The sequence below is a fragment of the Camelus bactrianus genome, chromosome 32 (assembly GCF_048773025.1).
Source record: "Camelus bactrianus isolate YW-2024 breed Bactrian camel chromosome 32, ASM4877302v1, whole genome shotgun sequence".
Classification (NCBI taxonomy): Eukaryota; Metazoa; Chordata; class Mammalia; order Artiodactyla; family Camelidae; genus Camelus; species Camelus bactrianus.
In genome coordinates, this window is record NC_133570.1 from 13457985 (window position 1) to 13481926 (window position 23942).

General features: G+C 47.6%; 1 long non-coding RNA gene across 1 annotated transcript in view; it reads right to left on the reverse strand.

Moving 5' to 3' along the window:
- The window catches only part of LOC123619309 (uncharacterized), a 578093-nt gene that overhangs the window by 516668 nt on the left and 37483 nt on the right, over window positions 1-23942 (reverse strand). The gene's annotated exons all lie outside the window — the stretch shown is intronic.

Here is a 23942-nt window from a genome sequence, read left to right on the forward strand (position 1 = left end):
AATTCAGTGAGGGAGACTTTCCTTCATAATTTTCTCACCAAGTACCTTGCTGTTCCGTGCAGAAACCTTCGGTAGCACCCCGACCCTGTCGGGCAGGGGACAACCTGAGCTCATACAGAGTAGACGGTGAAAGAAAGGATGCCCCTCCCCAGTATACACCATTCTCACTCCACCCTGGGTGCAACTCTCCTGTGCCTGATGCTCTTTCTCTTTCTCACTAGACAACTCTGGATTTTACCGGATTTACAGTGGCCGCGTCTACAGGGGACAAAAGCCGTGGCTCGGCTCTCGGCTCTCGGGAGCAGCAGTCAGTAAGGGTCTCGGCCGGCCGGGGTCAGCTACCGCAGCCTGCAGGGCCGAGCGACTTCGTGATTTGTAGATTTAAGGCGACAAATGCGGGTGCCCGCCAGCGCCCTCCGGCCCCCGCCCCTTGGGAAGGTCGGCTCCAAGCCTGGCTGCGCCCTGGCGTCTGAGACCGGCGGAGGGGGAGGGGGTGGGCTCGCCTTTTGCTGTGCTCTGAGCCGCGGGTGCAGGCGTCCGGGTTCCTGCTGACCTCCCGGCGCTAATTGCAGGGGCCGAAGGGCGCGCTCCGGCGGAGGCCGGGGTCACGACCCTGCGCTCCCTCCTCCCGGGTCCCAGCCTGCCCGAAGGAGCCGGGTGTGTGCACGCGGGCGTGCGTGCGTGCGTGTGCGAGTGTGTGTGTGTGTGTGTGTGTGTGTGTGTGTGTGTGTGTGTGTGTGTGTGAACCCACCCCTTCTTTGTGGGGAAAGTTCCCGGCGCCTAGGCTCTTACAAAAATTCCATCCAAGAAGGAAAACCCTTCTTCTGACCTTTCTCCTAAGCCAGCAGACAGCCAGCCGCCTTCGGGGGCTGCAAGAGGCTTGAAACGCTTCGCGTCCGCGCGCTTTCTGCCTCGCTGGTTTCCAAATTTGACCTCACGGCAACCAGCCAAGAGAGTGGCTGTTGGGGTGTAGACGCAAGGCCGTGGTCGCGACCTGGCTCTTACAGACAGCGTTCTAGAAAGTTCGTAGCCATGGGCAGCTCTTCCGGGGTTTGCGTTCTGGGGCCGGGAACTACAGGTGTTAGAAGTAGACGCGTGTGTGTGCGCGTGTACTAGTGCCTGCTCCACCAGTAGACGTCTCTTCCAATTTGTATTTCAAAGTTCCTGCGCGAGACAGTTCCGGATGTAGATGCCTTTGGTTGTTTTATAATCAAGATGCGTATAATCAAGATGTATATGTTGCAGATGTTGGCGTTCAAAGTACACGTAACAACAATAGTAAAAAGCTGGCACCCAGGGGGCACGTGCCAGGCGCTTGGTTCAGCACTCCACAAAAAGAGATCTCCTTTAAGCCTCGCAATTAACCCTATAGTGTGTGTACGATTTTTACCCTTCTTTTAAAGGTGGCAACTGAGGCACAGAACAGTTAAATCACTTACCCAAGAGCACCCGGGATTCGAGCCGATGTGGGCCCCAGAGTCCTAATTCAGGTGGAGGTTGTACATGTCTGCGATGCAGATATCCCGGATGTAGAGAAATCTATGGGCGTGTTCCGGATTTGGTGTGCGTCTCAACGCGCTTTTCATAGGAGAGCATTTTAATTTCTGCGGGCGTCTGTCGCGCAGTGCGAAAGTACAGTTTCCATTTCGGCGTCCCATTTCCCCTGCCCTCTCCCGGGCGCCGTCGGGGAGGAGACCGCACGTTTGGGGCCATGGTTCCCAGGCGGACGAAGCGAAGGTGGGCTGGGGGCAAAACCCCATTTACAAATGCCTGCGGCGGGGGACGGAAGCAGATACCGTGTTCTCGTTCGGATCCGAGTAGCGAGGGACAGGGAATTGCAGCCGCACCAGCGGGCGGGCGCCAGGGCGGCAGGGTGACCACGCCAACTCCAGAGTTCCCCTCTCCCGTCGGGTGGGAAAGCCAGACTCAGGCTCTGGGGCTCTCGGGCTTTTCCCCACCGGCCTTCCATCCTCCCCTCCTTCCCTAGCTTTTGCGGTGCTCCAGATGCCCAGGCGCGAAGGCCAGGGACTGCAGGTGGGGACTCTGCCGGCGCAAGAAGGGTTTGTTCTTTCCTGGTTCGACCCTCCTCAGCTTCCAGGAACCTAAGAAAATTTAGTTTCCCCTGCCTTCTTTTTCTCAACTCTTTGGCCCCAGCTGGGAGGCGAGGGGTCGCCTAGTGGGGAGCTAGATACGCTGAGAAGCGGAACAGGGGGTGCCGAGGATTCATCTCCGCGCGGGAAAGGGGGTAACTGGTTATGCGACAGCTCGGCCCAGGTTCCCCATCCAGGGCAAATGTAGGCCCCACGCATCTGGAGAGCCAAGGCCCGGGTCTGGCTGCAGGCTGGGCGAGAAACAACATACGGCTTGGGTAGAAGATAGGGACCCCTCTTTCCTGCGCCCAAGACGCAAGGCGCTTTCTGCCCCGCGGCTGGGATGGAGTCGAGCGCTCTTTGCCCGTTGGATTGACACAGCTTTGGGGCAGTGCTGGAGTGGGGGGCGGGTGGGGGCTCAGAGAGCAGACCTTGGTACCGTCCGGCTCTCCGACCCCCAGCCCACCCCAGTCCGAAGATCCCAGTCAGTCTATCTGAGCTTTTGAAATGCGATCTCCCGCGCCACTTCGGTTTCCCGCTAATGACCCGGGCTCTGGTTTCCAGTTGGGCAGTTGCACCCGGAGGAGAGGGCTGCTTCCTCAGGTCCACGCCAGCCAGCCCCTGCCTAGGCGCCCTTCCCGCCAGCGCGGTGGGCCCAGGAGGTGCGCCCTCTGCCCCTTCGAGGCCCCCAAAGCGTCGAGGACACCTAGGCACGGAACTGACACTCCTCCGCCAACTTCCTTCCTGACACTTTTGCGCTTTGCCATCCACCCCAGTCCCCACCGCGGGCATCACTGACGGAACTTTTTTTCTTTTTGTGCGGAGACCAGGCACCCCTCACTATACAGGGGAGCCCCAGCTGTCATGGGTTGTTACTTTAGTCACCCCACCCCCTAATCCAACGAGCCCACCAGGGCACAGAGACTGAGGTGTGACCCTGTTATGGAGCCAGGCTGGTATGACCGTGTGTCTGCCAAATAAGAGTCCCCACCACCCCAATCAACAGCCAGCCTCCTCCTCCCTACCCCCCCCAACCAGGCCCGAACCCGTCAGCTAATGGCCATTCTTTAGGGTGGCACCTCTTAACTGAAGAACAGAGCTGTGACTTCAGCAGATCCCCAGAAGTCATATACAAAAGTTTGTTCCTGGGTACACATGCAGATTTGGGGGGAGTGGATAATTTTCCTCAGTTTCTCAGATGCCTATGAACCTGTCCAAATGAAGACCCACTCACTGCTCTGGGGACACAAAGAAATAAGGGGGGGGGATGGTTTAGAGTGGTTCCTGGAGGCTCTTGTCTCTGCCAGATCGAATTTAGCTTTAGGGACCGTCCATCTCGCTCACCTTCTTGAAGGACCCTGTTTACTTGCTTCTTTTGAAGCTGAGCCTCTAAACCCGGAAAGCCTCAGGCGTGGTCTACTTAGCTGACTAATTAATGATATTAACTTATCAACCAAATGATTATGAACAGTCATTATCGTTCCCAATGAATTCTGTGTTAATTTCCTGTTGCTAAGGTCACCCCCACTCGACGACCGCAGGTAATAAAAGGAAACCACTTTTCATAAAACAAAATTACTTTTTACTACATACCCTCCTCCCGCCTCAAGAACTAGGACAAGGAGAGCCACAGAGGCATCTCCTTTATGAAGGGACTATTGGGGTCCAGTTTGGGGGTTCCTGGGCATCTACAACCCCCCCCCCCACTGGCCGCCTCCATGTCATCTGGCAGATTTCATCTTCGTACAGATCTTCAGAAGGACTTTTTTTTTTTTAATTAAAACCACAGCTGGTGGAATTGGGGACCTGGATTTTGGCTGATAGATGTGTCTGTGTTGGTGGGGGATAGTCTGGGGTCTGAGGGTCACCGGAGTCTTTTCCCTTGGGCAGAAATGAACAAGGTGGAGGCTGGGACCTCTGTCGTTGCAGACTATTTCCTTTACCTTTACTGCCTAGCAGAGCCTAGAACAAAGTAGGCACCCACCCAAAACCTGTGTGAGGCCAGTCTGAACATGCTCAGGAGCCCCATTAACTTGGAAGGCAGAGGTTATAGTAGATGCAGTTTAAAACGTCGCCTGCATTTTTCTCCCTGTCATGTGTCACTCTTTTTGTTTTATTCAGGCAAACACACCAGCCACACAGGAAAATCCACAAGCACTTAAAAAAACAGCCTAGACATGGCAGAATGTTCAAGGAGAGAGGCAAAGGTCCTCCTGTCCCCTTCTCTCTGATAAAATAGGATCCCAGGGGAAGCCCCTCATCACCCCACCTTTTTGCCTAAATAAACACTTCTTTGGCCGTACGTGGCCACTTAGAGATGGATCTCATACAAAGGGACGTTAAGTAGAAGCTACCTACTCCACCGCCATCTCAGCCTCCCTAAATCAGCAAATGCCCCACCGATCTCTACGTCACGCCAAACTTTCCCCCAAGACTTTTTCGCAGGCACGTCACAAGACACATGTGGATGGTGAGGCCAGTGTTTGGTGGCAGTGTGTGCCTGCCTCAGGGAGTTGAGGACGACGCTGCGCTTTTTTTTTTTTCCCTTCTTCTTTTCTATTTGTCGATAAACAGGCCACTTCTGCAACTGGTTTGATTTGACATAAAAGCTCTCCTGGTGTTGTTTCTCCTGATTTATTGATACGTCCTGGTCTCTGAGTTGGAGCAGAGACCTGAGGTGAGAGAGAGCTCAAACAAAAAAGGAGGGGAGGGTGTAGTCCATCAACACTAACTCTTGGTTCCTCCCCAGGGGGAAAAAAATTCAAGCTACCTGTTTTGCAGAGATCAGGGCAGGGAGGATAAGGAAGTAAACGCAGCTCAGTTCCAATTGTTCGCGGGCGCCTTTGCTTGGTCGTTACTTTGCCGCCATCTGCTGGTGCTTTGGGGGAAGTGCATGGGGACTTTTTCAAAACCTGGCAAGGCTGAGGGTCACTCACTCATTCACTCACTCATTCATTCATAATTCATTTATTTATTCAGCAAATAACCGTGGCTGAGGCGCGGTCTCTGTTCTCACGACATGTGCATTCCAGCAAAGCCAGCTTCCTGGCCATCCCCTGAAGGTAAGGTAGAGAGATAGCAAGGCATCAAATGACAGAGCCAGGTCCAACCTGCCACCTGCTTTTATGTGGCCTACAAGCTAGAAATGGCTTTTACATTTTTGAACGGTTGGGGAAAAAAAAAGTCAAAAGAAGAATTTGTAATGCCATGTGAAATTGACTTGATATTCACATCTTAGTGTTCAGAAATAGTTTCATTCGAATCCAGCCACACTCAAATCAATTACATAGTCTCGCCAAGCTGCCAGAGTGAGTTCTTTCAACAGAGTCTGCGTGACTTGCAGAATCAGACATCTTTATTATCTGGTCTTTTGCAGAAAAAGTTTGCCTGCCCCAGGTCTACAGGAAGGCTACGGCCGTTTTTCATAATCGCAATCTGTGCCACAAATCCCAAGAAAGCCAAGAGGGCTTTGGGGGAAACAAACAAAAAAAATGCTACCAGGGGCCCAGTCACTGGAAGGCTGGACTCGCGGAATGAGTCCAAGGAAGCTAATGATAATAATTTAAAAGTTGCCTTGAAACGGAAACGAGCTACAGCACATGAAGACACGCAGGACTTAGTAGGACCTCAATAAAATACCCATTCACAGAAGGTCATCCCCCTCCCCACGCCCCCCACCCCCACCCCGCCAGAGCAGGAGCACAGGATTTGTGGAGAAAAGACACTGGTTGCAGGATGTAGACAGTTTCAGTTTAAAAAGACTCCAACAGCAGGGAGGGTGTGACTCAGTGGTAGAGCACGTGCTTAGCTTGCCCAAGGTCCTGGGTTCAATCCCCAGTACCTCCATTAAGAGGGAAAAATTTTAAAAATAAAAAGAGACTCCAACGAAGGTTAAAAATAACAGACTGTGAGGAGTCCAAGGAAAGGGGATGGTGTGGGTCAGCTTCGTTTTAGAGTTTACTCTCAAGGAAGGAAAAGGCAGAATGTCTAGAGTTGCCAGACAAAAGCCGAGACCTTGCTGTGAAGCTGAACGACTTTTTTTGTGATGGGCTTTTCTTCCGGGCTGAATGGAGGAGACATAAGGTCATGTTTATTCCTTTCTAATGCGGTAGCCATTTAGAATGCAAAGGAGGCCCCAACCATTTCTGCCTCTCTCTCTCTTTCCTCCCTTCCTTCCTCCCTTCCACCCTATTCCAGATAACAGCCTCCACTCTGAGGGTCAGGGGAGGAAACTGAGGCTTTGAGAATGTACGTGATCAGCTCAAGTTTCTGCAGCCAAGGTGTGACTGAATCACCAAGACCGGAGCTTCCCGGTCTGTGCGTCTGTGTCTTTTCTATTAATGTCGCCTTGCCTTCCTCTCTGCCTTGGGCCACATGAGAGCCTCCTTCTTTATCATTGTGAAGCCCCAGGATTTACAGAACCCAAATCCAAGCTGAAAATGGAGGCAATTACCCAGATAATTTAGGTAAACGTCGAGGTTGTGTTGTGTTTTAACATCCGTGCCTGAATTACTGGAGTAATTGTTTCCACTCCTGCGTCTCATTGTGACCTTGAAGAGGCAATTCTCCCGACAGCCCCTGTTTGTTTTGTCCGGGTTGAACAAGGCCCGGTAGCAAAGGAGAGGAGGCTGGAACAAAACCCCGGGGGCGGGGGGGGGGGGTGGAGAGAGGCCAGCCGGGCAAACTCGAGGGGGCCAAGCCAATTTGTGTTTGAGGTCAATAACCTTTGTGTTTCCATAAAAACCCCATCCAGGAGGTACACTCAACTGGCACAATTCTACAGCGAAAACGCTGTTCCAACGTATGAAACATCTAAGCAGCAACAGCATGTGCTTGTATCCGTGTGCGTGCGCCAAACAAGGAAATTAAGCAAATCGAGGAGAATTTGTTAAAAACGGAAAATGCACCTTCTATAATTTCTTAGAAAAAGAGAATAAATTGTGGAGTCATCTTGTCCCCTCCCTCCCCCACCCCATGCCCCAGCCACCCTCTGCTCCTGTCCCCAGGCTTCTAATTTGCTTAAGAGGAAAAAAAAGTTTAAGCTTCTGGAACCTGAATTTCCCACCTCTTAAAAGAGGGCTGATAATAATCCTTTCTTTATAGGGTTTTGGGAGGTAACACTGGTCCTACACAGCGTCCGGGGACTGGCCTATAGAAAGTTCGACGCATCCCTGGTGTTATTATCAGGGATGGGGTCTGAGATGCTGTCTGCTAAAGTGAACACAGTCACACACGTTTCCAGAAATAAGGCAAATTCTCCCAGCCGGTTTCTTTCCCGGTCAGCATACAGGGTGAAACAGGAAGGCTGGTGCCCCCATGGACACCCAAACAATGGGAAATCCATGCATTAAAGTTTTATAGACGGCAGTAGAACTAGTTCAAAAGAAACAGGCTCCGGAGAAAAGCGAGCTGGTCCAGTGACATCAAGTAGAACCAGGAGCCACAAGTACATAAGCTTCTGGCCTCTTTTCTTATTTATTTATCGCCAGGCAGGGAAATGGGAGGTTGGCAGGCTTACCCCTCGGTTAGAGATAAGGAAATAGAAGCTCGGAAGGTCAAGGTTTTATGTCAGGACCTAAAGCCATTTCAGGGCCAGAGAACTCAGCGCTCGGTTAAAAACAAGGCCAGCCCAGGGAGCAGAAAGGAGTATAAAAATGTGCGTTGAAACGTTTGCAGACAATAAAAACCCAACGGGTGTATTATTGCCAGTCACTTCTTGTCTGGGACAACCTTTCCTTTGAAACAGGGGCTCTCACCCCAAATCCACACCAGATTTACCTTGGGAGCTTTGAAAGGATCTTCATCAGTGCCTAGGTTCCAGCCTCAGACTGGCTGAACCAGAGTTTGGGGGAAAGGCCCTGGTCTGGGTGTTTTTTTTTTTTAAGTTTCCCCAAGTGTTTCCAAAGAAGAACGAAACCATTTGGAGCACGGATAATCCCTACAGGGGATTGTCTCAATTGTACGTCATGTTTTGGAGTGAAAAAAGAACAGTCATATTTCCTACCTTTTTGAATCAAAAGAGGCTTTGGAAAAGAAACAAGAAAGAAGGCTTTGAACCTCAGCCCTAAAATTTGGATTATTAAGTTTCTTCCTCAGGGTCTGGTTTCAGTGGATTCATGATCCCCCAAAATCAAGTGCAGAGTTGGCTGGCGACGCATAGAAGGGCATTTTTCCCAGGGAGCTGGTCCATGGTGTTCATCAGATTCTCAAAGTTAAGTGGGTAGCCATGTCCTTCCCAAGTTTAAAAGTCACTCCTCCAAGATTAAGTCAAACGAAGGATGGATATTCCAGGAAAGGGATTGTGGAGGCATCAAACTACATCTCACGGCATTAAAGCCACTGCTGTCACGTTCAACCCTGGGTCAGAGCTGCTCAAGGTCATGGCCTTATTTTCTTTACTCCTCCTGACTTCTGTTGACCTTGGTGACCACACTTCTTCAACACCTCTTTCCTCCCTCAGTTCCCACAACCCGACAGCCCTCTGACTGTCCCCGCATCTCTGGCCACCTTCCCAGCGGTGAACTTGTAGGTTCTTGTTCTTTGCCCATCTCTTATATGACATGACCTCTACATGGTCATCTTGGTCCTCCTTGTTCCCTAACCATCACCATGCTGGCAATTTCAAAATCGGTCCTTCTTCTGAGCTCCAGGCCCGTGGGCTTACTTGGCATCCTACCCAGACACTTCCATCACACCTTAAAGGTAGTCTATCCAACCTGAATCCATGATCCCAGCTCCCCACTGCCCCAAAGCTGAGCACGTCCACCCCCGCATTTCCTGTACCATTGACTGATATCCATCCTTCCATCCAACAACCATCTACCAAACCCCTCCTGGGTGCCAGGCGTTACACTGTTAGGAATACAGAGGTGTGGGTCACACAGTCTGCAACACAACCACTCAACTCTGCTGCCACAAAAGCAGCCACAGATAGTATGAGAAGGAACAGGTGTGACTGTGGTCCAACAAAATTTGTCGACACACACTAAGATTTAAATTTCGAAGGATTTTTCCGTGTCATAAAATAGTATTCTTCTTCTGACTTTTTCCAAGCATTAAAAAACACAAACAACAACAACAACAACAAAACAAAACGAAAAACCACTCTATGAGGACCACACCCATCCCCGTGGTGGCAGGGAGATGAGTTAAATAGGTGGCAGGCTACATGTGACCCAGAGACGGCAGTTTGACAATCCTTGCTCTCCCAGAGCCTACATTTTGAGGATGGAATTAGCTCTCTTCTGTAGTAAAGTGCCAAAAGCATGATCACCCTTCTGAGAGACATTAAGGTGATTTGGAGATGTCTCAGGAATAACTGAACTGTGGGTATTTCTAGGTATAATGGGGCTGAATTTTGCCCTCCTAAAATTCACATGTTGAAGCCCTAACACACAGGACCTCAGAAAGTGACTGCATTTGGAGACAGGGACTTAAAGGAGGCAAGCGACAGTGAGGTCGTGGGATGGGCCCTACTCCAATATGACTGCTGTCCTGACAAGAAGAGGAGATCAGGACACAGAGACACGCAGAGGGAAGACTATGTGAGGTCACAGGGAGAAGACGGCCGTCTGCAAGCCAAGGAGGGAGGCCTGGGAAGAAACCAACTCTGCCCACCCCTTGATCTTGGACTTCCAGCCTCCAGAACTGTGAAATGATAAATTTGTGCTGTTTAAAGCCCCGCAATCTATGGTTCCTTCTTACGGCAGCTGAGCCAACAGCCACACTCAGTGCTGAGCATGCTGGTCACACAATGTCCTTCTCCTCTTTTTATTTTATTGAAGACTAGCAGATTTACAATGTTGCGTTCCTTTCTGGTGTACAGCATAGTGATTCGGTTACACACATGTACATTCTTCTCCATATTCTTTTCATTAAAGATTATTGCAAGATGTGGAATGTAATTCCCTGTGCTACACAGTAGGACCTTGTTGTTTGTCTATTATGTATCTGCTAATTCCAAATGCCTAATTCATCCCACCAGCTCCCTGCCTTTCCTCTTTGGTAACCATAAGTTTGTTTTCTATGTCTGTGAGTCTCTTTCTGTTTTGTAAATAAGTTCTTTTTTTTAAAATATAGATTCCACATATAAGTGGTATTATGTGATATGTCTTTCTCTGCCTGACCTTACTTCACTTAGTATGATGATCTCCAGGTCTAACCATGTTGCTGTAAATGGCATTATTTCATTATTTTTTACGGCTGAGTAATATTCCATTGTATGGATACACCACATCTTCTTTATCCAGTTACCTGTTGATGGACATTTAGGTTGCTTCTGTGTCTTGGCTATTGTAAATAGTGCTGCTGTGAACATACGTCATTCTTAATCTTCCCACTAACCCTGTGAGGGACATATAGCCCCTCTTCTTCCTAAGTGGGAAGACAGAAAATTGGTTGTCGGCCCAAACTCACAGCTACAAAGTGGATTCAGATTCCAGAGCTCTGCTCAGCCTCCCTGTATGTCACCATAGAATGGAATTCCCTATTTGTTTCACGTAGAAAATGCGACATACAGCGGAAAGCTTTGGGCAGAAGAAACCTGTTGTAGAAGCAGATGACGGATGTGAGGAGTCCGGAGTCTGCCACGGGGTGAGCTCAGTAAGCCCCTTCTTTCCTTTGGAAGCTCCATGTTCATCACTGTGAAATGGGCACATGGGACCAGCGGAATTCCCAAGGCCTGTGGCAACATATCACAGTACGAGTCAAGGCCAAATGTCTTGTGCATTTCAGTTAGCTTGTTTTTCTAGAAGATTCCTCACATTGGGCGCCAGAATCCTGCCTCACCAATGGAGCTACCACACTGAATTGGCTGAGGGCCGCGAGACTGCTGAGAAAATGGGGAAGGCACACATTCATAACCACGGAACTCCATAACCGTCATCTGCTCTTTTCTCTCGACTTCCAAAACCCCCCTGTTCCACTTCCCTTCTGTGGCGATACTGGTTTTACGAGCTCAGAAGGGACTGGGAGAAGGAATGCCAGCATTAGCTTCATTGTCGGACGTCAGGCTTGGTGCCCGTGGATGGGGGTGTCTTTGGCAGGAGGTTTAATGAGTTTCCCATCTTGGGGGTGGTGGGTGCTTCTTGAATCCACACCCGCTGTCTCCCGGGCTTGGACCCCATGCTCTGCCGCCAGGCAGTCCCGGAGGACAATCCATTCTTTCTGGGTCTGACCTCGGTTCATGGGAGTGGGGAGGAAGTGGCCAAGAGCAGGGGCGGGGGCAGAGCCTGCTGACACTGGGGAGGCCACAAAAGCTGGCATTACAATGTCAGCCCCTCCAATAGGGGACTTGTTCCTGGTCCCTTGTCTGCGGGTCGGAGGGAGCCAGGCTGAGCGGAAGTCGGGTAAGAATGGTTCCCCATTGTCCACGGCCCGGAGGCTCGAGTGGGTCCCCGGGGAGGCCCTCCCCCAAGAAGGCTCTTGAAGACCACTTCAGACAGACCCCCTGAGTCTTCAGGGATGAACAAAAGGCAAGTGGGAAGTGGGTGGGAGATGGCAACCCCACCCCCACCCCCCGACGGCTCCTGAGGGCTGAGGCTTTGACTGAGAATCAGGAAGCACCCACACTGTTTACTCTTTCTAAAAAATGTCCACTTTGTTTCCAGAAAACCTCCCCCTATCCTGATCACAGCCTTGACCTCCCAAAACACGAGGCGTTGAGGCCAAGGAAGAGACTGGCTTGGTCTGAGGGACCAAGTTCATCCTCTGGACAGAAACGGTTGGGTGTGTATTCAAGGTGGGACCTGTGGATAACCTTGGTCTGGATTTGGGAGGGGTGTGGCACCCACAATGGCCATGCCTCAGGCTCCCCTCAAGTCAGACATAAAGGAGGGTGCTGAGCCCCTGGCTGAAGCAGGCAGTTTAGAGCAAACATTCTCCACGGGGCTGAAGACTGATTTGGGCTGGTGGTGGGGAGGGTGGCTGCGGCGAAAATCTTACTCTGTAGAAAGCAAAACTATACACATAGTACCTACGTAGATATGCAGTGTTTAATACCACAACATCTGTGATATTAAAAATTTCCTGGGGTGGGGCTCTTAGGAAAAAATGTCTAAAAAGTTTCCTTAAGGGGAGCCATAATAAAAAGTTTTAGGAATGCTGCCTCGAGTCTATAGATTCTGTCAGAGGGTCTGGATTCAAAACCCAGCTTTCAGGGAGGGTGAGGGTATAGCTCAAGAGATAGAGCACATGCTTACAACACAGGAGGTCCTGGGTTCAATCCCCAGTATCTCCTTGAAAAATAAATAAGTAAACCTAATTATCTTCCCCTCTGAAAAAAAAAATCTAAAAAAAACACAAAAAACCCAAAGAAACCCCAGCTTTCTAGGTTCCTCGCTGTGTGTCCTTGAGTCAGTTACTTAACCTCTCTGAGCTCAGTATTTACACACATAAAGCAGAGGCTACGCTACACGGCTATCTACAGACTGAAAGCCTTAACACAGCTAAAGTGGCTAGGACAGCGTCTGGCATCTAGCAGTTGGTCGCTGTGTGTTAGTTCTATTATTAGGAGCGCAGAGAATCAGAGCCTCGTCACTCTTTGTCGTCCAGGATTTGCCTGTAGGATGATCCAGGCCAGATCCACTAGCCTGGAGTCCTACGTTGTCACCCCAATAGCTCAACATCCAGACCTCAACTAAGAGGCGCAATCATTCGGCAATGGTTGATTCAGGTTTTAATATCGGATGTGATTTGCTCCAGGCACTCAGAGATGAGGACGTATCTGTCCTTAAGGCCTGCGGGGTCCCGTTCTGACTCTATTAAAAATGTGGTCCTGGAAGGGCCACCCCGGGAAGATGCGGTTCTATCTGTCACCCATCCATTTACTATCACCCTCCTTTTGTGATTGAATTTCTTTCTTTCGGACATTAAGAACACTTTTTCACGTCCCTATCCACGACGCCCCTCTCCCTCCATCATTTTAATACTTGCAAAATCTGGAAGAGACTGAGTTTCATGGCTGCCTCACCCTTCTGTCCAAATGAACAGATATTCCATCTGCAGCTTCGCTTGCGATGTTTTGGCCCTTCACCCCTGAGAACGTTCACCATAGCATTTTCCTCTAGTGGCTTCCCCCCAGGAGAAATTCCAAGAGGTGGGAGGGCAGGAGGGAGATAAGCATATTCTTAAGGTTGAGGATACCTTTCACCAAGCTGACCTTCACAAATTCACATTCGCATCAGCCTGGAAGGAGAATGCCCAAAGAGACCTTTCTCCTCTCCTGGGCAATCCCAGTTGGCCTGCTGGGAAGGACTGCCCTCAGGGATAGCCATCTCTTGTCTTTGTGAAGACAGCTAGACGCCAGTGGGTTGGGGACTCCCAGCCTGAGGATGAAGATGCTCCTTATTCATTGAAATGCAACCCCGTTTCTCCGAAAACAAGGGTGGGATGACTTTTTAACCGACAGGGGGACCACAGAACCAGGGTCTTAGAAAAACAAAGGTTAGAAGACCCCTAGAACCCAAAGCTGCGTCTGGGGCCAGCCTGGCCAAAGATATACTAATTTATTCATCTACGGCCTGGTGCCTTCAGGAATTTTAAAAGAGCAGAAAACAAACATTTCTTGATTCATTCTTCTTCTTGTCTCCTGAGATCTCAAACCACCTTAAGGTCTCATGATCCCGAGAAACTGACTCCATGAAATATTTCAAACTTTACTAAGCAGGGAGGTCTTTTAGAGGGATGACTTGAGGATGAAATGGAATTTAAGGCATAAGGGCCTTTTTACATGAATATTTTGAAAAATCTGGAACACGTCCAAATATCCAAATATAATGAACCCTCTTGTGTCCAAGAGACAAGTGAAGAATCATCTAGTGTCAAAAATTATCACAACTTTGGGTAGGGACCTTTGTAGTGTTCTGACTTTTGGGGGGACCTCACCCCACATCTTAAAACACACTCACATTATGTAATAAATGCAATTTTGTACAGTTCCGTGAGTTACGGTTTTGGCAAGCTGACATAAAATTACATTTTGTTGACATTTAGCATTCATTCATTTTAATCTAGCAAGTTTTTCTCCCTCCTCATCCCCACGCTTTGTGCCCCAGCCACATTAGGGTCATCTACAGAAGGGTGTCCATTGCCCCAATGGCCCAGTGGTTACACTGGCCCTGCATTCGATGTGCAAAGTGACACCCGGGCCGTTAAAAAGAGCAATTACACTGACTAGGTCTGGAGGAAGAATTGTCAAAATTCAGCCCAAGCTTTCCCCTTCCAATGAAAAATAATCAAAGAGGTGAGATATTTCTTTTTTTCCCCTTTCTTTCTGCTATCCTGTCTTGAGTGTTCCTTCTGTGTCCTGGATTGTGGGAAGCCCTTGTCATTAACACGTGATAATCACTGAACATCATGGTGCTAATGGATATTATTAATCTGCCTCCTGCTTAATGAGCCAGTGTTATTCCTATCACTCACTTTCATAAAGAAACACAGGCTCAGAGAGTTAAAGGAACTCATCTAAGGTCACACAGCACCTGCTGGAGTCTGAATTCAAGCTCTGGTCTTATCCGGTAGCCGATAGGATCTCCTGTGATCGCTGCAGCCAAAAACCCAGCCCCTGGGTGCAGAATTTTGTCTCCTCTCCTTGCAGATAAATCTGTCATCCATTCTACCTTCTCCGAGTTTTAGTGTTCCCTCTTGTGAAACAAAGATAGTAGTGATATCTGCTTACTCGGGGGCCACGGGCTTACAGAGGGAAACATGTGAGCAAGTCCTTCGTAATCAGCAAAGTCTCCCCTAGATGTCAGGTACTCTTCTGTGTCTACTGCTCTTCTCAAGGGAAATGATCACCTGTGAATGCCAACAGGCGACGTTTTAACGTCCCCCTCTGGGGTCCCCAGCACTTGGCTCACTGTCCACCAGGCGCCTAAGAAGGGCTCACTAAATATTTCCTGGAAAATAAAAAGGAATAAACTCTTAAGTGAGAGCACGGGTTCGTAATCTGTGAACCCCAGGGGCTCCGTGGATGGGTTGTAGGGGTGGCTGTGAGTTCCCTTCTGGGTTCTGAGTATACACATTTCCCTGGGAGGAGAAGGGCCGGCATTCCTGGGGTCTTCAAAGGGGTCTGTGATTCACAAAAATGTGGGATAAAACCCCTCCAGCAATGTCCACCCACAGAATTTGCCTCCTGGTAAAGTTTTCCCCAAAGGGCAGAGCGACAGGAACTGGGTTTTGGAGATAAATAGATAAGTATAAACAAACAAACAAATGTAATCAAATAGGTGTGTGTGTGTGTGTGTATATTCCCTCTGTAAGCCCATATATATATATATGCATAGATGTAATTAAGTAGCTATATATGTAATTAAATGGCTATAGATGTGTGTATGTATATATGTGTCTATGTTGGTTCCTCCAACCCTAATCAGCTACTCTTCTATATTTATATATAAATGTTTTACATATATTTCATTTCTTACAGAAACAAGACATATTGGACCATGTGCAATTCCACCAAACATTTCGGTGGAAGCCTCCACTTTCTCTTCCCAGCCTTGCGTTCAGGAACGTTGACTTGGCGTAGCTAGAATTTTGAAATTTACTTTCTGTTTTTGTTATTACTCAATATAATGTGTCTCCCATGTTGCTAGACAGCTTTTCTAGATAATTATTTTAATCATTATCTAAACAGTCCACTCCCTTATATAATTGCTCATTTTACTACACAGGCTGTTGTGAGAATCGAATGAATGTACGAAATGGTCTTGGAACAGGGTTTGGCGCATTCTAACTGCTCAGCGAATGATAACGTTATTTTAATTTCATCCTCTCAACAAGTTTCTGAGGTAGGTTTTAGGATTATCCTCCTCCTTCTGCAGATGAGAAAACTAAGGCACAGAGAGGTTAGGTAACTTATCCTGAGCCACACAGCTGGTCAGGAATGAAGTCCAAGAAATGAGGGAGTTAACAATTTCTGAACTCCTGGATCTTCTGTCGGGACCCACCTCCCACCTTGGGGCAGGATTACTTACAGTACAGGGAGCCTAGCCTTTGATGTGCTAATTCCATCTGTTTGCACGGAGATCAGGAAGGGATACTTGGATTTAGTTATGTAGTCCTTGACTCCAAAAGGCCCCATGAGATTAGAGAGAGGAATTATTTAATTGTATTGCTGGGTTAGATGATTACCCCCCACGGTCAAGACTCTCCGGCTCACCTGCCTGGTTTTATGACCTCAGGCGACACATTACAACTTTCAGTTTAAATCTCACTTTCTTCTTCTCTTAAATTCCCTTCCCAGAAGGGACTGCGTTGGCCCCAACGTGATACAATCCAGCGGACTCTGGACCCCTGCCCCCTCCCGCTCCAGCCATCCAGCACCCCAAGTTCAAATTTGTATCCCAGAAACCCCATTCTTGCCTCCTTTCCCCCAGTCCCTCTCCTCTCCTGAGTAACCGACAACGGTTTCCTGGAATCTCCGGGAGCAAATCTACTTTTCCTCATCTCTAAATTGAAGAGGATACTACAGTCCAGGTCAGATTTTTTTTTTTTTAATGAAAATTCAGTGACAAAATATATTTAAAGCACAATGTGCCACACAGAACCACTACTCAACAATAAATGTATTGTTACTCAGCCATAAAAAAGAACGAAAATTTTGCCATTGGGGCAACGTGGACTTGGAGGGCATCATGCTAAGTGAAAGACGTCAGACAGAGAAAGACAAATACTGTACGAAAGCACTTATACATAGAGTCTAAAAAAAAATACATCAAATTAGGGAATGAAACAACAAAGAGGCAGACTCACAGATCTAGAGAACACACCAGTGGTTACCAGTGGGGAAGGGGAGTGGGGAGGGCAACAGAGGACAAAAGGTGGGGGATTTAAAAAAACAGGAGTAGCTCTAAACTGTCCTTAGAAACAATGATCAGTACATATATGTAAACTTTAAAAATGTGCAGTATACTGTATATATGTGTTTACATGCGATACATAGTATATGTGCTGTCAAACTGTTAACAGTTCTACCCAATAAAACTGAAAATAGGGGTATTATGGGATTATTTGAAATCACGTGTGTGAAACTTCTGAAAATTGTAAAGCACTATAGAATTTAGAGAATCTTTCACTCAATAAAAAAAAATAATAAATATATTATCACCATTCATTGTTTCTGTTGTTAGTGAGAACAAATGACATGTGCAACTGGTTAGAGAACTGGTACCAACTGGATTGATCTCTGACAATTTCCAAAACGCTGCTGACCCAACAATACTTATACCCAGTTGCATTCCGGATGGGGAAGAATCTTCTCTTCTGCTGAGAAGGAAAAAGCAGGTGCTGGTGATGGGGCTGAACGGGCCATCAAAAAGTCAGATTCTAAAGGAGGCCACGAGATGGCTCTCCCTTGACTCCCAGCTTTGTTCATGAACAACCTCCCTTCCCTGAGAAAGAGCATCCTGTTTAGGTTTTTGGGACCCCCCACCACCACCACCAAGCTTCTCAGTACATTTGCCCCTCAGAACTGGGAGGCTCCTGAGAAATCTTCTCCATCCACTTTCTTTGTTTCTCCCGATTTCTCCCTGGACTCACATCTTCTGGGCCCTGACATCCACTGTCTCTCCAAATGTTCTCCATCCACTTTCTTTGTTTCTCCCGATTTCTCCCTGGACTCACATCTTCTGGGCCCTGACATCCACTGTCTCTCTGATTTGAGTTGCTTCAGGGTTTCCAGCCTGTGCGTATGCAGAGAGAGTTCTAGATAGCTAATCTGGCCCCTCACCAGCCCCTTTCAAAGACAACATCAAGAGAGAATCCAGGAATCACCCAGTCATCCCAAACCTCAAAGCCAGTTAAGCTGTGCTAATGAAGGCAAGCCTCAGCTCGCTCTGTTTTGGGTGTTCCCGGCATTCCGGTTGATAAGGAACAGCCTCTGAGAACCCTAAATGCCTGCCCAGGAGGCGAAGTGGGTGGAAGGTGTAACAGTGATCATCACCTCTTACAAGAGCAGGTACCAGGCATTTTCCAGAACTCTCTAGCTTCCATTGTCTCTCTGGACTTTTACAACAGCCTGCCACGGCTGACAGGCAGCAGACTCTTCTGAATAGAAGAAGATACCGAAGTTCAGAGGGGTTAAGCGACATAGCCAAAGGTCACCTAAGTGGTGGAGCCAGGAAGCCCACCCAGAATGTGCCACAGGACAGATGGGCTCCAATTTCTGGTCCTGAGTCTAACGTGTGACAACCAACCCCCACCCTGCCCCCAGTTGTCCTATGTTTAAAATCTGCTGCTGGAAACCAGGAGTTTCATCTTCTGCTGCTTCTGAAGTAAACAGGTCCCAAGCTGTTTGTGAAGGACAAGGAATTCAGCGACTGCAGTGTCTTCACCAGGCCTCTCTGGCCTTGGCACATTCTCAAAGATTCTAGAAAGACTGGGATGGTTTGAAGGAGAAGGCCTGTACCTTAAGGTTCACGTGCAGTGACGGTTGGCTTGCTTGCATTGGACAAATGCAACTTCAGAACCATCTGGAAACAGTTATTAGGGAAATACGAGTGCACACTTTTCCTGTACACCACCCTCTACCTACCCAACGTCAGGAACCTGAAGATTTTTTTTTCTTAAATGGCAATATGGTCAATTTTGCAAACTTTTTGAATTTTGCCAGAACCTGTATGAATCAGTGCCCGGAAACGTCTTTAGAGACTAATTTGTTTTGTTTTTGTGTTGTATTTTATTTCCAACATCTATTTTTGTTGTTGTTGTTGTTTTGCCATTTAAAGATGTTTCCCTTAATTCAACACTTTCCAAATTGTATTCTTTAACAGCAAAAGTAACACATGTCTTGCTATTAAAAATTTAAAAAATTAAATCGACCAACCCCCAGCCCAGGGCAGTTCCCTACAAGTAACAGTTGCGTGAGTGTGTTTAAAGGAATTTTTTTTAAATCTGGTGAATTCTCTTGAATATCAAATTTTGCAAATGTTCAAACACCTTCAAGATCTCGGACGCACAAAAAGAAAAAAAGTCTAGATTCTGATCATTTGAAGACGTTGCTTACATCTCCACAATTTCCCCTCATTTCCACTTTTTTTTTTAAAACTAGCAATGTTTATCAAGTGCTTCTTCGTGTAGTTTATCCTTCTCACAAGCCTGTGAAGTGAGGACTACCATACTCTCCCATTATGCAGAGAGGGAAACTGAGGCTTGGAGCGGTGAAGGGATTTTCTCACGAGGTCTTAGCTGGGAGGTAGCTGATGGAGGCTCTGATCCCAGGAGTTTCCCAGTCTCCGAGCTATCAGTATCTTGGATCAGAGGCTTCCTTGTTTGTGGTCAGGGGACTGTCCCGTGTGTTTGTTGTAGGATGTCTGGCAGCACCCCTGACCTCTAGTCACTAGATGCTGGTAGTAACACCCTCTCACCTTCTTTCTGACAACAAAAATGTCTCCAGACACGGCCAATGTGCCTGGGGACACGAGAACAGCTATTTTAACATCTCATTCCCAAGCTGTGATCGAAACATCCTAGGCCAGGATGTGCCAATAATTGAACTTTGACCTGGTTTACGAGTGTCTTTCTCACTCCCGTCAACATCTGCACTTGCCTGCCTTCACCTTCTCCAGAAACCCTGGGTCTACCGATGGGTTCCCTCTTCTTGCTAATCTGGCAAAAGCATGTTAGTTTTATTTTTTAGCCTTTCCACACTTAACTCCAACTCTTTGGGTTTAAGGTCATGTTGTGGCCGCATCTAACCCCTCCCCACCATGGCTAGACCCCGGGAACGCCTCAAATTCAAAGGCTTCGCAATCATCTTTTCCTTCACACATCTTTGATCCCAAAGCGAAGTGCAGGGCCTGGCACAGAACAGGTGCAAACATCTGTTTGGCACCTGGAAAGAAGGACACATGGGAGGAGCCAGTGACGACATCTGGGGAGGGCAGGGTTAGGGACTATGAGTGAGTTTTCTCTATCATCTGCATATATTTGGGTATTCTTTGAATTGAAAAGAAAAAAAGACAAGTGCAAGCTACTTTTATACTAGGAAAAGATACATAAAATATACAACAAGGCTGGATACATAGGATGCTCCCAAATTAATTCTAAAATATTTTTTTCTCATTTGTTTAAATTGGAGTATTGTTGATGTACAATATTATGTAAGTTGCAGATGTCTGATACTGTGATTCACAATTTTTGAAGGTTATATGTCATTTTTAGTTATTATAAAATGTTGGCTGTATTCCCGTGTTGTACAGTGTATCCTTGTCACTTATTTTAGACCTAATAACTGCTACCTTGTAATCCCTACCTATATTGTCCCTCCGCCCCTCCCTCTTTCTATTGGTAACCACTGGTCTGTTCTCTAGATCTGTGAGTCTGTTTCTTTTTGTTATAGTCACTAGCTTGTTTTGGTTCTTAGGTTCCACATATAAGTGCTATCATACAGTATTTGTCTTTCTCTGTCTGACATCTTTCACTTAGCATAATTCCTTCCAAGTCCATCCACGTTGTTGCAAGTGGCAAAATTTCATTCTTTTTTATGGCTGAGTAATATTCCATTATATATATTCCATATAATATATATACACACATACATACACACACCCCCACATCTTCTTTATCCATTCATCTGTTGATGCACACTTAGGTTGCTTCCAGATCTTCGCAATTGTAAATAATGCTGCTATGAACACTGACGTGAATGTATCTTTTCTAATTAGGGGTTTGGGGTTTGGGGTTATTTTGTTTGTTTGTTTTTGTTTTTGATATATACCCAGGAATGAAATTGCTGGGTCATATGGTAGTCCTATTTTGCAAATTAATTAAAAAACTACAAAGACCTGGGGGGAAATACGGTGAAATGTTGACAGGGCTTGTCCCCCGAAAAGCTTCCTTTTGCTTTTATGCCTTTCAGGGGTTCTCAGGTGATGCATTAGAGGTATCTGCCCAGGCTCTGGAATGGAACCAACCCAGCATCATACCCGAGCTCCACTGCTCCCTAGCTGCGTGATCTTGGACCGGAAAGGTCATCTTCTAGCAGAAGATGTCCCGGCAGCATTTGGAATGGGTAAAAGAGATAAGGACTGAAAAGAAAGAGCTTTAACAGCAGCTCCATAAATGGCTGCAATTGTCATTATCTTTTTCATCGAACAGTATCCTTTCTCTGTTTAACATGAAAAGAAGATCAAAGCCAAAAAATGTTATTTGTGAAAAAAAAAATCCTGGGGGAAGGTTATCAGAAAATCCGCTCCCTCCTCCCACCCGCCTCTCCTTCTGGGTCCTCCCTCCAGGACAGCTGGGCCACCTAGGGCCCCAGGGAGGCCCTGAAGAAGCCCAGGGGCCAAAACAGAAGAGCGTGCCTAGCTCCAAGCTCAGGGCCAACTAATAAACCAAGAGATTGTGTATAAGTCCCCCTGCACTCACAGGGAAAACAGCGCTGCAGAGAATCCCCCAATAGTCAAAAATCTCAGATGAGCCCTTTTTTTTTTTTTTTTTTTTTTTTTGTCTTGGACGTCAATTCTATGATGTTTTGTTAACCTAGTCGTTTGGCTCAGGCTGATAAGGAATCTGTCGTTGCCATTCGTCAACCCTGGTGGAGTGACTCGGGCAGCTGGGGATGGACATGTAGAGGAGATGAAGCAGGAAAAAAAAAAAAAAATCAGGGCTCTCGCTGGCTAACTTCTGCTGGCCTTCCTAAAGCTTCTTAGCAACCCTACTGAGATCTGTACTTTGTCACGCCTTTTGCAGGCGAAGACATTGAGGCTGAAGGTGGTAATGAGGCTTAACCGGGGGGCCACCAGCTGATACATGATACCGCCAGGGTTTTGAATCGGGTTCAGATGATTTACATGGACTCAGGTCACTTTTGGAATCATCAGACACAGCCTGGCCCAGTGCCAGGTAGAATCATACTGCTACTCAGACTGTAATCCAAGGACCAGCAGGAGAGCCTCACCTGGGAGTATGCAAAAGTGTACATTCCCAACGGAAATAGAATTACGTTCAGAACTGGCTTTGTTTGCTGTTTTCTGTGTCCCGTTTCCGTGTCTACACTTCCATGGCCTTAGACAAGGCCTCTGTCATCTCTCATCCGAGTCACCCCAAGAGCCTTTAAACTGCTCCCTCTTGCTCCTTCTAAAGCCATCTGACACCCCTTACTCTAAATCCATCTGTGGCTCCCTATGGCGTCTGCATGAAGCACATGTTGTTCTGGGCCCCAGCTTCTGTGGTCTCCTCTCCCCTCTCCCTCCTCCACTGTGGCCCACACTCTGTGGTCCAGTCTCATCAAGGACCTGCCCTCCCTGGTATGCACCCTGCCCCCAGGGCTTTGCATGTTCTAGTCTCACTGCCTGGAACATGCTTGGTTTTCTCCATCTCCAGATTAACCTTACTTGCCCTTTGGTCCTCATTTGGGTGCTGCTTCTTCAAGGAAGTGCTCAGCCCTCTGAGCTTGTGCCATCATAGGTATCAGCATGTGACACCATGGTCCCTGCCCGTTCAGTTGTCCCCTTCTCGATTTTCAGCACTTCGAGGACAGAAATCACATCTTCCTCATTCAGGTAAGCTTCAGTGCTTAACACTAGGTCTGGAACACAGTCCACTGTCCGTAGTGGCTGGCTGAACTAGCATAAAAGAACTCTTAAATCTTGCCTCTTACACCTGTGCAGCTGATGTGACGACCCCTCATGTTAAGGCTTTTCTGGTGGTCCTGCAAGAACCATCCTCCGTGAGATGCTTTAGGCCTTTTATTTCATAACACGTGTTTCGTTTTTGTGCTTGATTTGCAATGCGTAACTGTGTAGGTAACCAGTTCTCATAAAGTGAGCCTCAGTGTTAGCTGCATGCAGAACTCAGCACCCCAAAACTCCCTGAGCACCACTCCCTCCCCGTACAAGTAACCACTGCCCTGGCTTTTGGAATAATCCTTTTGTTGCTTTTCTTTATAAATGTGAACCCCCCACATAAGCATCCTGAAGCAATACAGTTTAACGTTGCCTCTTCTGCTTGTGAACTTTATGTAAGTGGACTCGTGCTCTATGAGCTTCTCAGGTCTGGCTTCTCTCCCTCAACATTCCATCTGTGAGACTCGCCTGTGTAGCCTCGCCAGGCTGTGCGCCACCCAGTCCTACCACGGTGTCGTCGGCTGTGTGGACATGCCGCCATTTACCCATTCGACTCTTGTTGAGCTTTGGGGATGTTTCTAGTTTGGGGCGATCGTGCAAATGACGTGTGAACAACAGTCTTAGCTATGCCTCCTGCTGCCTGTGCACCTGACTTTCTCCAGGGAACAACCCCAAAAGTGGAACCTCTGGGACGGAGGGTATGTATACATTCCATACACCGACTGCCCTCTAAAACGACTCTTGGTCCTCTGCGTAGGAATCGGAGGTACTGAGATTTTATTTTTTCCTACTTCCTATCTCAATTTCTCCAAAAGGGTCCATTATAAAGAAAAAAGAAAGAGAAGAAGAAAGAGAACGAAGACTTCTAGTCTATAATCTCAAATTGCCCAAAGGGCTTTCTGTTGACCTCCGGGAGGCAGGAGCTCCGAGAGGGAAGTGTGCTGGGTGGAGCGCACTCCTGACTGATGCCTATCTGAGCGAGGCTGGAATGGCATCTGGGCTTCTCCACTGACTTAGCTGGGAAGATTGCTTTGGGGCTTCCACTTTCCTTCAATAACAGAGGACTCATTGGGTCTCTGGGTTCTATTTTATCATTTTCCCCTCATGGAAATACCTTGCGGTCCTTTCTAATCATGAAGATGATTTTTTTTTCAACTCCAGGAAGAAAAAAAAAATTCAGAATTCCAAAAAGTATAAAAAAGGAAGTGAAAATGATCACCATTTAGAAACATACATGTGTATGTATGTTTGTGAGTGTGTATGCGCATATATATGTACGTATATA